Genomic DNA, 9,315 nt, shown 5'->3' with positions numbered 1-9,315 from the left:
TTCATTTAGGGAAAGAGAGGTTTAAAAGAGGATATTATTTAGGAGTTTTGCACCTGTGGATGACATAAAGCTGAAACAAAACATATCAGACTTTAAAATATAGGAACGCATGGCCTCCATGACTGAGAATTCCAAATGTGAGGCAACTTTCAGAGTTTGATCAGACACCTGGTTCCACTTGTCTTCTTACTACCTTCCTCTCTGTGTCAGCTCTATCTTCAGGTTGGCCCTAACATAGTAAAAAGTGGTCTGAGGAACTCCGAGTATCACATCTATACATCTCAACTTACAGAGTATAAGCAAGCTTGTCTTCTCCCAACCATTAACTTAGTTAACAAGCCAAGCATTCAGCAAGAAGGTTGAGTTAAAGTGATTGGTTTAGACCATTTTGGGCCCAAAAACTTGTGAATGGTGTTAGTTACAGTAAATCCTCTTGGCTGAGAAATTCAGTGTTCTATTTGGAAGTGGTGAGTAGGGAATGAACTAGTGGGAAAACACCAAAAATGTTTACTACAACTAAATAATAACCAAGGTCCCTTTCAGCTCTCAGGGTTTATGTTTCTATTAATCCTAGTAATATCCTTCCTATTTAGCTAATGGATTATTAAAATTCTATATTTTATTGAATTGCTTTGCATTTTAAAGAGAAAGAAAATACTTTAAAATTATTTTATTGCCAATTCTAATACATAATTAATACTTGAGCAAAGGAAAGTGTTTTGTCACAGATATAAACTATAGGAAAGCCAAAATCGGAAAATATCTCAAATCTAGGAATCAGTGAGCAGATCAGTACTAGATCAGTGTGGCTGAGGTATAAAGTAGAAGTAAGAAGTAGAGAAAGAAAGAAATATAGAGATTAAACAGGCATCATACTATGATTGACTTTAAAAGTCAGGTTAGGAATTTTGGACTTTGTCTTAAAGGTGATGTTGTGCTTTATATGGAGAAGTCACAATTCACATTTTTTTCCATACCACCAGGAATCTTGACATGACTGTAGCTACACTTTACAGAATCATTAGTATTTGTATTCCAACATGATTCCCCTATGAAATCTCCTTACAATTCACAGAAAAAGAAAGATTAAATTATGTCACAGAGAATAAGCCATGCTATATACTAGTTAAATTACTACTAGTTGAGTTTCAACGCGCATTATACAATATTTACTTATTCTTATTCTAAGCAATCTGTAGGATGCTCATGTATGGAAATTAAAGACCTAGCAACAAAGATTATTTAACTTGTAATGTGCTGGTCAGAAGGTGGGATTAGTGGGGGTTTAGTGTTTTCTTTATATAATTCTTTATAGTTCATGGATAGGTATGGAATTCCTATTCTCATAATTCCCATGCAGTGATACATTATAGCTGACTTTCTTGACAATCTGATTTACATTACTCTAAATTTATGGTCTTTCTTGTTATGTATCCTCAAATTATCTATCACAACATAATTTATGAACACCCAGAAATCGAGATCTCCTGAGAAGAAACTAAAGTCTAGAGGTGAAAAGACCAGATGCATGAAAAGCAAAAATGAGAATACAGAGAAGGACCAAAGTCAGATGCCAGGATGAAAATGGAGTGGTGAATGAGGAGTATCTAAGAACATTCAAATTTGTATTTAAGAAGAATGTTTATGGACAGAAGCTGAGTGTGTGTGTGTGTGTGTGTGTGTGTGTGTGACTCACAAAAAGCAGAGAATTAAGACAAACACTTTATTTTCACTATGTTGCTCCTTATGGGTCTATGCTAAGCCATATCTAACAGGTGAGACCATGCTACATTAAGTTTATTCTAAAGGCTTTTTCTTCCTTGGATGGGCTCTAGGTGGATATGTATCAAATTAAATTATGGTCCAAGTGTTTTCAATAAATGTGTCTTCAAATAAGTTAATAAACTCTTCATTGGCAAGAGCCATTCTTACCCAAATGCACATCTGTGGGTGGGAGTGAAGAATTTTTCTCTAAATCATATTTTAGCCTGTGTCCTCCTAGGGAGTGTTTTATCTTTAACACTAAGAGGGCTCATTCCTGGACAAAGCAGCTCCTGGAAGTCCTGATTGCTCATGATCTATTCCTGATTATCCAAACCTCTGTCCCAATAGAATCACCCTGCTATTGCACGTGACAAGCTTATCTGTATCATCCATCTCTCAATTTTTCCAGAGTGCCCAGGCTTCTCAACCACCCAATCTTCATCTGCTGGTCTAGTATCTAATCTTATTTTCTCCAACAAGCTACTTAACTTTCATAAGAGGCTTGAGGCTTAATTCCTGCCCATTTGCTTTATTGTCTCCTGCTCTGCCTTCTCTTTCTCTGCCTTAAGTTTCTGTATTTTGAATAATTGTCAAAATGCAATAAAACTATATGCCATATTACATAGAAAAATGGAAGTCAAAGTATAAGCCAGAGAATAAAGTTTGAAATAAGAAATCAGGGTAGCAGGGAATCCCTGGTGGCTCAGCGGTTTAGTGCCTGCCTTTGGCACAGGGTGTGATCCTGGAGTCCCGGGATCAAGTCCCACATCAGGCTCCCTGCATGGAGCCTGCTTCTCCCTCTGCCTGTGTCTCTGCCTCTCTCTCTCTGTCTGTCTCTCTCGTGAATAAATAAATAAAATCTTTAAAAAAAAATCAGGGTAGCAGATGCTAGCTGATGATAAACTTAACCTGATATTTAAAACCTCAAATGAAGAATAGCTCACTTGAACACCTGCTCTGAAAATTTTAGAGTAACAAGATAATAGTCTATAATATATTCTGTAGAGTATATACAATACTTTACTGAATAAAGGAAAATAAAGTTAGGCAGAACAAAAGCAAACATCAAAGAGATTCAAGTTGGAGGAACCCAAATTAGGATTGCCAGATAAACAATATCTAATTAAATTGGAATTTCAGATAAGCAACAGTTCAAAGTAATTTTATCTTTGCTCAATCTGGCCACATCAATTCTGGTGGAATTTTTATATATCTACAGATATTCAAAACTCATCTTTATTTCTATTTAAATGTGCATACTTGGGTCAAAGAACTGTAGACCTGGGCAGCCCGGGTGGCTCAGCGGTTTAGCGCCGCGTTCAGCCCAGGGCCTGATCCTGGAGACCTGGGATCGAGTCCCACGTCAGGCTTCGTGCATGGAGCCTGCTTCTCCCTCTGCCTGTGTCTCTGCCTCTTTGTCTTTCTGTTTCTGTCATGAATAATAAATATAAATAGATAAAAAAATTTAAAAAAACAAAGAACTGTAGACCTTGTCAAAAGAGGAAAGAGTTATCATTCTATTTCTCAAAATCTTTTGAAAGACAAAATTTATGGATAAGGTGTATAACAATAATTGGTTGCAATGCAATTTAATTTCACTGAGCATCAAACCTACACATGAATAGCTTTACAAAATAATATAATCCAGGGATACGTAAATTTAGCAAGATTGCCTAATTATGACAAACTGAAGCAGATACATCTGGGGATGAATCCCATTTCCACTTTAGCAGTGAGACCTTGGGAAACTTACAAAACTTACCTCAGAGTTCCACATTTGTACAATGAGAATATTACAGTACATATATTATAGAACTGCCATGAGTATTTAATAACACTAAATTAGTAAAGGACTTGACACAGAACCTAGTTCATAGAAGCAGTAAATATTAGTTACTGGTCAATTCAATCTATATTTCTGTTCAGAAATGGATCAATTGAAAAAAAACACAATATGCCAGCTATTACTATTTTTTAAATGCTACATATATTTATTTTTCTATGGCATATCTCTTGAATTTTAGAAAATCCTATCAACTATTCCACTTTTACATAAGTCCCTCTATTACAGTCTTTTCAATAGAAGTGAAAAACAGGCTATGCGTTCTTGATTTCTGGCACTCTGCTCCACTAGGATGAGCTCTCCTCGTCTGAATCAACCTCATCAGATCTCTGCCTCTTTTACCCTACAATTTATGCAGTGACATTTTCTAATGATAATTGCTTTGTAAGGAGTGGATTGCTTCAGTGCTAAAACCTATTTGCTGAAATAAGACAAAGAGATGTCTAGCAATGCCATGAGCATCCAGGCCCTCAAAATTGTATTTTATATAGGTGAAATACTTTGGCCAGTATTCCCATAGCCAAAATTACCTTTGACATTTCCAAATGATAATGGCTTTGTAAAGAGTAGATTGCTTCAGTGCTAAAACCTATTTGCTGAAACAGGACAAAAATATGTCTAACAATGCCATGAGCATCCAGGCCCTCAAAATTGTATTTGATATAGGTGAAGTGCTTTGGCCAGTATTACCATAGCCAAAATTACCTCTGACATTTCCAAATGTCAAAGTTAATCCAATCTTAACAATAATGTTTTAAAATGTGTTATAAGGAAGACTTCCAAAAGCCATGTCTGAGCTATAGGAAGCATACTGATTTTAGCTCAAGGCAAGAAAGAAAGAAAGAAAGAAAGAAAGAAAGAAAGAAAGAAAGAAAAAGAAAGAAGAAAAAAGGCAAAGTTATTTAGACATGCATTTGGAAAGTTCATTACAATACTTTGAGAATCTCCAAACACTTCAATATAGAATATTTAATGCTATTTTAGCGAGAACCTAGCACTAATGCTTTCATTTATTGAATTCCAAGATGGCTGAGTTAGCTTTAGTCTATTTTGTGACTACAGGCTACCAGCCATGACATCCCACTAAATCCTTGTTATGTTCCAAATATCTGTGCCCCCCCCAACAAAAAAATTCATATGTTTAAATCCTATCCCCTTATGTAAGTGTTTTAGAAGGTGGGGCCTTTGGGAGGTAATTAGGACTAGATGAGGTCATGATGGTGGAGCCCTCATGAATGGGATTCGTTTTCTTAGAAGAGTCATTAGAGAGCTTGCTTCTCTGCTCTGTTCTCCATCATGTGAAAGAGAAAAGTTGGCCCTTACCAGAACTCAACCATGCTAGCATCCTGACCTCAGTCTTCCAGACTCTAGAACTGTGAGAAATGAGTTTCTGTTGTTTGTAAGCAACCCAGTCCGTGGTACGTAGTTATAGCAGACAGAACTGACAACTCAACCACAATAACACATGTTGCAAGCCTACTCTTACAAAGTATCTCACCCCCTGGACTATATAATTGGCCTAAAAATCAGCAGGTGACCTAAGCCAGGCCAATCAGAATCATTCTATGAAACTATATAAATGGATGTCATCTCTTTTCTAAGTTGTAGGTCATAGGATTAGGGTGATATAATCCTGAAAAACTATGGCTGTGTCATCATTTTCCCCACCATATGGAGGAAGCCTGTCTCGTGTAAAAAGCTAAACACACCAATAGAAACAAAACCAAGTGATGAAAGAGAGATGGGATGGAGAGATAGAACAAGAAAAATATTCTTTGAAGCTATATGTTTTTAAAGATAATCACACACTCTTGGAATTCTTAGTTACATACATGATTCAATAAACTCCCATCTATAAACTAGTTTATTTGGGCTTCTGTCATTGCAATAGAATGATATCATGGTCATAAAATTTAGCCCACCTAAACAGAAACAGGATTCACATTTGATAGCAAAGCAACTCTTAAAGATTGCTTTGAATTTTTGGTCACTTGTTGCCATATGATGTTCTTAATAACATAACTGGATTTAGATAATCTCTTTAATTACAGACTAGTGAAGTTTGACTGAAAAGTACCATTGTAGTAATCATAAGTACACATTATTTTATCAATGCCGGGACCTATCTGGATATCTTTTGCCTTTGTGTATGAATTATTATATGACAAGATTTTGAAACCTTTACAGGGTAGGAACATGTATGATTTCACTTTCACATACTCTTCAGGTGGCTTAATTTATGGAAATAGTCTCTGAGTTTAAAAAGAATAAAATATTTGTCCTCTCTTTCCAGAGGTCAATCAATATAAAAATGCTTTTGTTTTTGTATCAACGGTATGGTACAGTGGATTAAATAGTGGCCCCCAAGAGTTATGTCCACATGGAATGTCCTTGGAACAAAGATCTTTGCAGATACAAGGTACACTCTTGAGATGAAATCATGCCAGGTTAGGGAGGATCTTTTGTACAGAGACTGAAAAGGAGAAGACACAGAGAGATGTAAAGAAGGCCATATGAATTAAAGGCAGAGATTGGAGTGATGCAGCTACACGCTAAAAACCACCAATTGCTGGGAGCCTGCAGAAGCTGAGCAGGCAAGGAAGGATTCTTCCCGAAAGACTTCAGAAGAAACATGGCTCTGCCAACATCTTAATTTTTTATTTCTAGCCCCTAAATTGTGAAAATGTAAGTTTCTGCTGTTTTAAGGCAATAAATTTGTGATAATTTTTTATGGCAACCCTAGAAAACTTGTAGACATGCATATTTCCTCTAATCAATTCAAGTGTTCTTTCATTGGTCTCCTTGTGGTTATAAAGGTTAGGTTTTTCACAATATTCTTAGAAAATCTACCATAACACATTTTTAAAAAATATTTTATTTATTTATGAGAGACAGAGACAGAGATACAGGCAGAGGGAGAAGCAGACTCCATGCAGGGAGCCCGACGTGGGACTCCATCCTGGGTCTCCAGGATCACGCCCTGGCCTGAAGGCAACGCTAAACCGCTGAGCCACCCAAGGCTGCCCTACCATAGCACATTTTGCCAGGAGTGAAAGTTTCTGGGCGTTTGTCTTATTTTTCCCTGGATAATTACTTCTTATGAAATAATTTCATTGTGAGAGTATAGATCCATTGATATTCTGCAGCTAAACTGTATTTTTCAACTATATTCTTATAACTGGATTTCTTAAACTTTATATTAGATTAAGATATCTACTACACATCAATTTATGCTGTCGTTCAGAAAGTATCTGTTAAGTCCTACAGTTAACAGCTCCATAAACAGTTCCTTCTTCTGCCTTAGATCATTTGAGGGTTTCTCTGATTTTATAAATCCTATTTCCTATATATAGGAAAGGCTCATGTCTCCTTTGCTTATTGTGATCCTTACTGGCTTTGGTTTGTCAACATCAAGACAAAAATAAAAATAACATTTGAAGTGTATGCTTCAGTTTACAAGGAACTTCTACATAAAACATGCCATTCATTATAAATAATTATAATTAATATAATTCTATCTTTGTAATATTTGGAATATCTGTTTTTTTTAAGTAAACAAATATGAATAACACTTGTGGGATTCTTCTTGTAGTTGTCTTATATGTCCCATCATGCCTACAAAAGTGCTTTCTTTTTTAAGATTTATTTATTTATTTATGATAGACAGAGAAAGAGAGAGAGGCAGAGACACAGGAGGAGGGAGAAGCAGGTTCCATGCCGGGAGCCTGAGTGGGACTCAATCCCAGGACTCCAGGATCGTGCCCTGGGCCAAAGGCAGGCGCTAAACCGCTGAGCCACCCAGGGATCCCCCAAAAGTGCTTTCTATGTAATAACTCTCTGCTCAATGTTTGTTTAATGGATAGGTAAATAAGTAAATGGCTTTCTATTATTCCAGAGAGAAATGCAGCCTCAGATTCAGTATTTTCCTCCCACCTCCACACTGTTTGCTGTAGACAGCACTGAGAGCAGAAAAGGGAATGCCACAGTGCAATTGGGCAACACCCCCAGCCTTCCAAAAACCAACAAGGAAAACCACAACCAAGAGTAGAGAGTTTCCTAACATAGGATCTGTAAAAGGGCTCCTGGGATAGAGTCTACAAGAAATTTTCTATAACAATGAATGCATATTCCTAGAGAGAAGCTATATAACTTTCATTTTCTTAAAAGTGTTCTTGATCTAAAAACAAGCTTTGAATTTGTTTTTAGAACTGATTCATAGGTGAACGAGTCACTGATTCATAGGGACCAATAATACAAATCAGAGAGAAATGTATATAATGTATGTGTTGAAGACATTTTTTTATTGCTACAAGAGAAAATACAAAGCTATGAACCAGTTATCTGTGTAGCTAGCGAAAATAGACTTTTAACATTCAAGTCATACACTGTAATAGTATTTTCATAAAAGATAGGTATCCCATTGTAAAACTGCTGTCAGAGTCAGAGTTACCTGTCTTATATGTTGCCAGTTTCACCCTGAGAAATTTATCCTACATGTAACTATAAACACAAGAGGCTTGATTTGGCCACCAAACTAATTTTACAGTCAGATGCCTTGTTAGAGAACATCTCATGATTTTTTAAATTTTTTTTAACTTTTATTTATTTATGATAGGCACACAGTGAGAGAGAGAGAGGCAGAGACACAGGCAGAGGGAGAAGCAGGCTTCATGCACCGGGAGCCTGACATGGGATTCGATCCCGGGTATCCAGGACCGCGCCCTGGGCCAAAGGCAGGCGCCAAACCGCTGCGCCACCCAGGGATCCCGAGAACGTCTCATGATTTATTCCTACATTTATTACTTTATCTTAAGAGCTTCATCATTATTTTTATTCAGATATAGTTGATATTATAAAAAGAGTAAATAACCATCTTGACTTAAAATCCATATGCAAAATTTTCTGTTAGACTTGGCACTTATAATAAGTGTTTGAAGCAAAAAGGATTATCTAAGTATAATTTGTCCACCATCCTGGAGATTTTTCTTATCCTGAACTTCCTCCAATTTCTTGTAGCTGAATCTTCTTTTCTGAGTTTAGATCTGGATCCACACAACTATATGCTATGATAAGAAATAAGTCACAAAGAACAATGTCCACTCTGATCAATACTAAGAATGACAAAGTTTGCTCAATTCCTATTAAAGTGCAAACTGACTCCTGATGTCAGTGAGTGGGGTTACACATTTTCGTACGTTGACAATAAAAATAAAATTTGTGAGAGACATAAAGCCAAGTGAAAGGGGGCAATTAAAGACACATGTTTTAAAATCCTAAAACAGGCTAATTCTTCCACACCTTTAACTTTCCATTTAAATGCTAATTTGCCCATAATGATTTTTCATACTTGGTTGCTTTCCTTCTTCTCCACCTCACATATAGGTGTTCATTTTGTGTGGGACCCAAGAAAACGTCCTAAGCTTCTACTTTAACTCGCACTGTGAGAAGCATCCAACAGGCATTAAATAATTTTTTTTTATTGAAGTGAGAGTTTTATTAAACAAAGGGTGAAGTTTCTCTAAGAAACAGAAAAGATTCAAGAGTACACATGGCAGGTAAGTAATGAGACATCTGATCTACAAAGGCAAAATGGCAACAAAAGACATTATTATTGTTAGTATTTTCCAATGTCCCTTTTTAAAGCCTAAGATCGATCAAAAGTCAACAATTGCCATAGAGAAGAGCTACATAAACCTTTTACCTAAAAT

The sequence above is a fragment of the Canis lupus genome, chromosome 32, assembly GCF_003254725.2.
Source record: "Canis lupus dingo isolate Sandy chromosome 32, ASM325472v2, whole genome shotgun sequence".
Lineage (NCBI taxonomy): Eukaryota > Metazoa > Chordata > Mammalia > Carnivora > Canidae > Canis > Canis lupus.
This window is presented reverse-complemented; position numbering follows the sequence as displayed.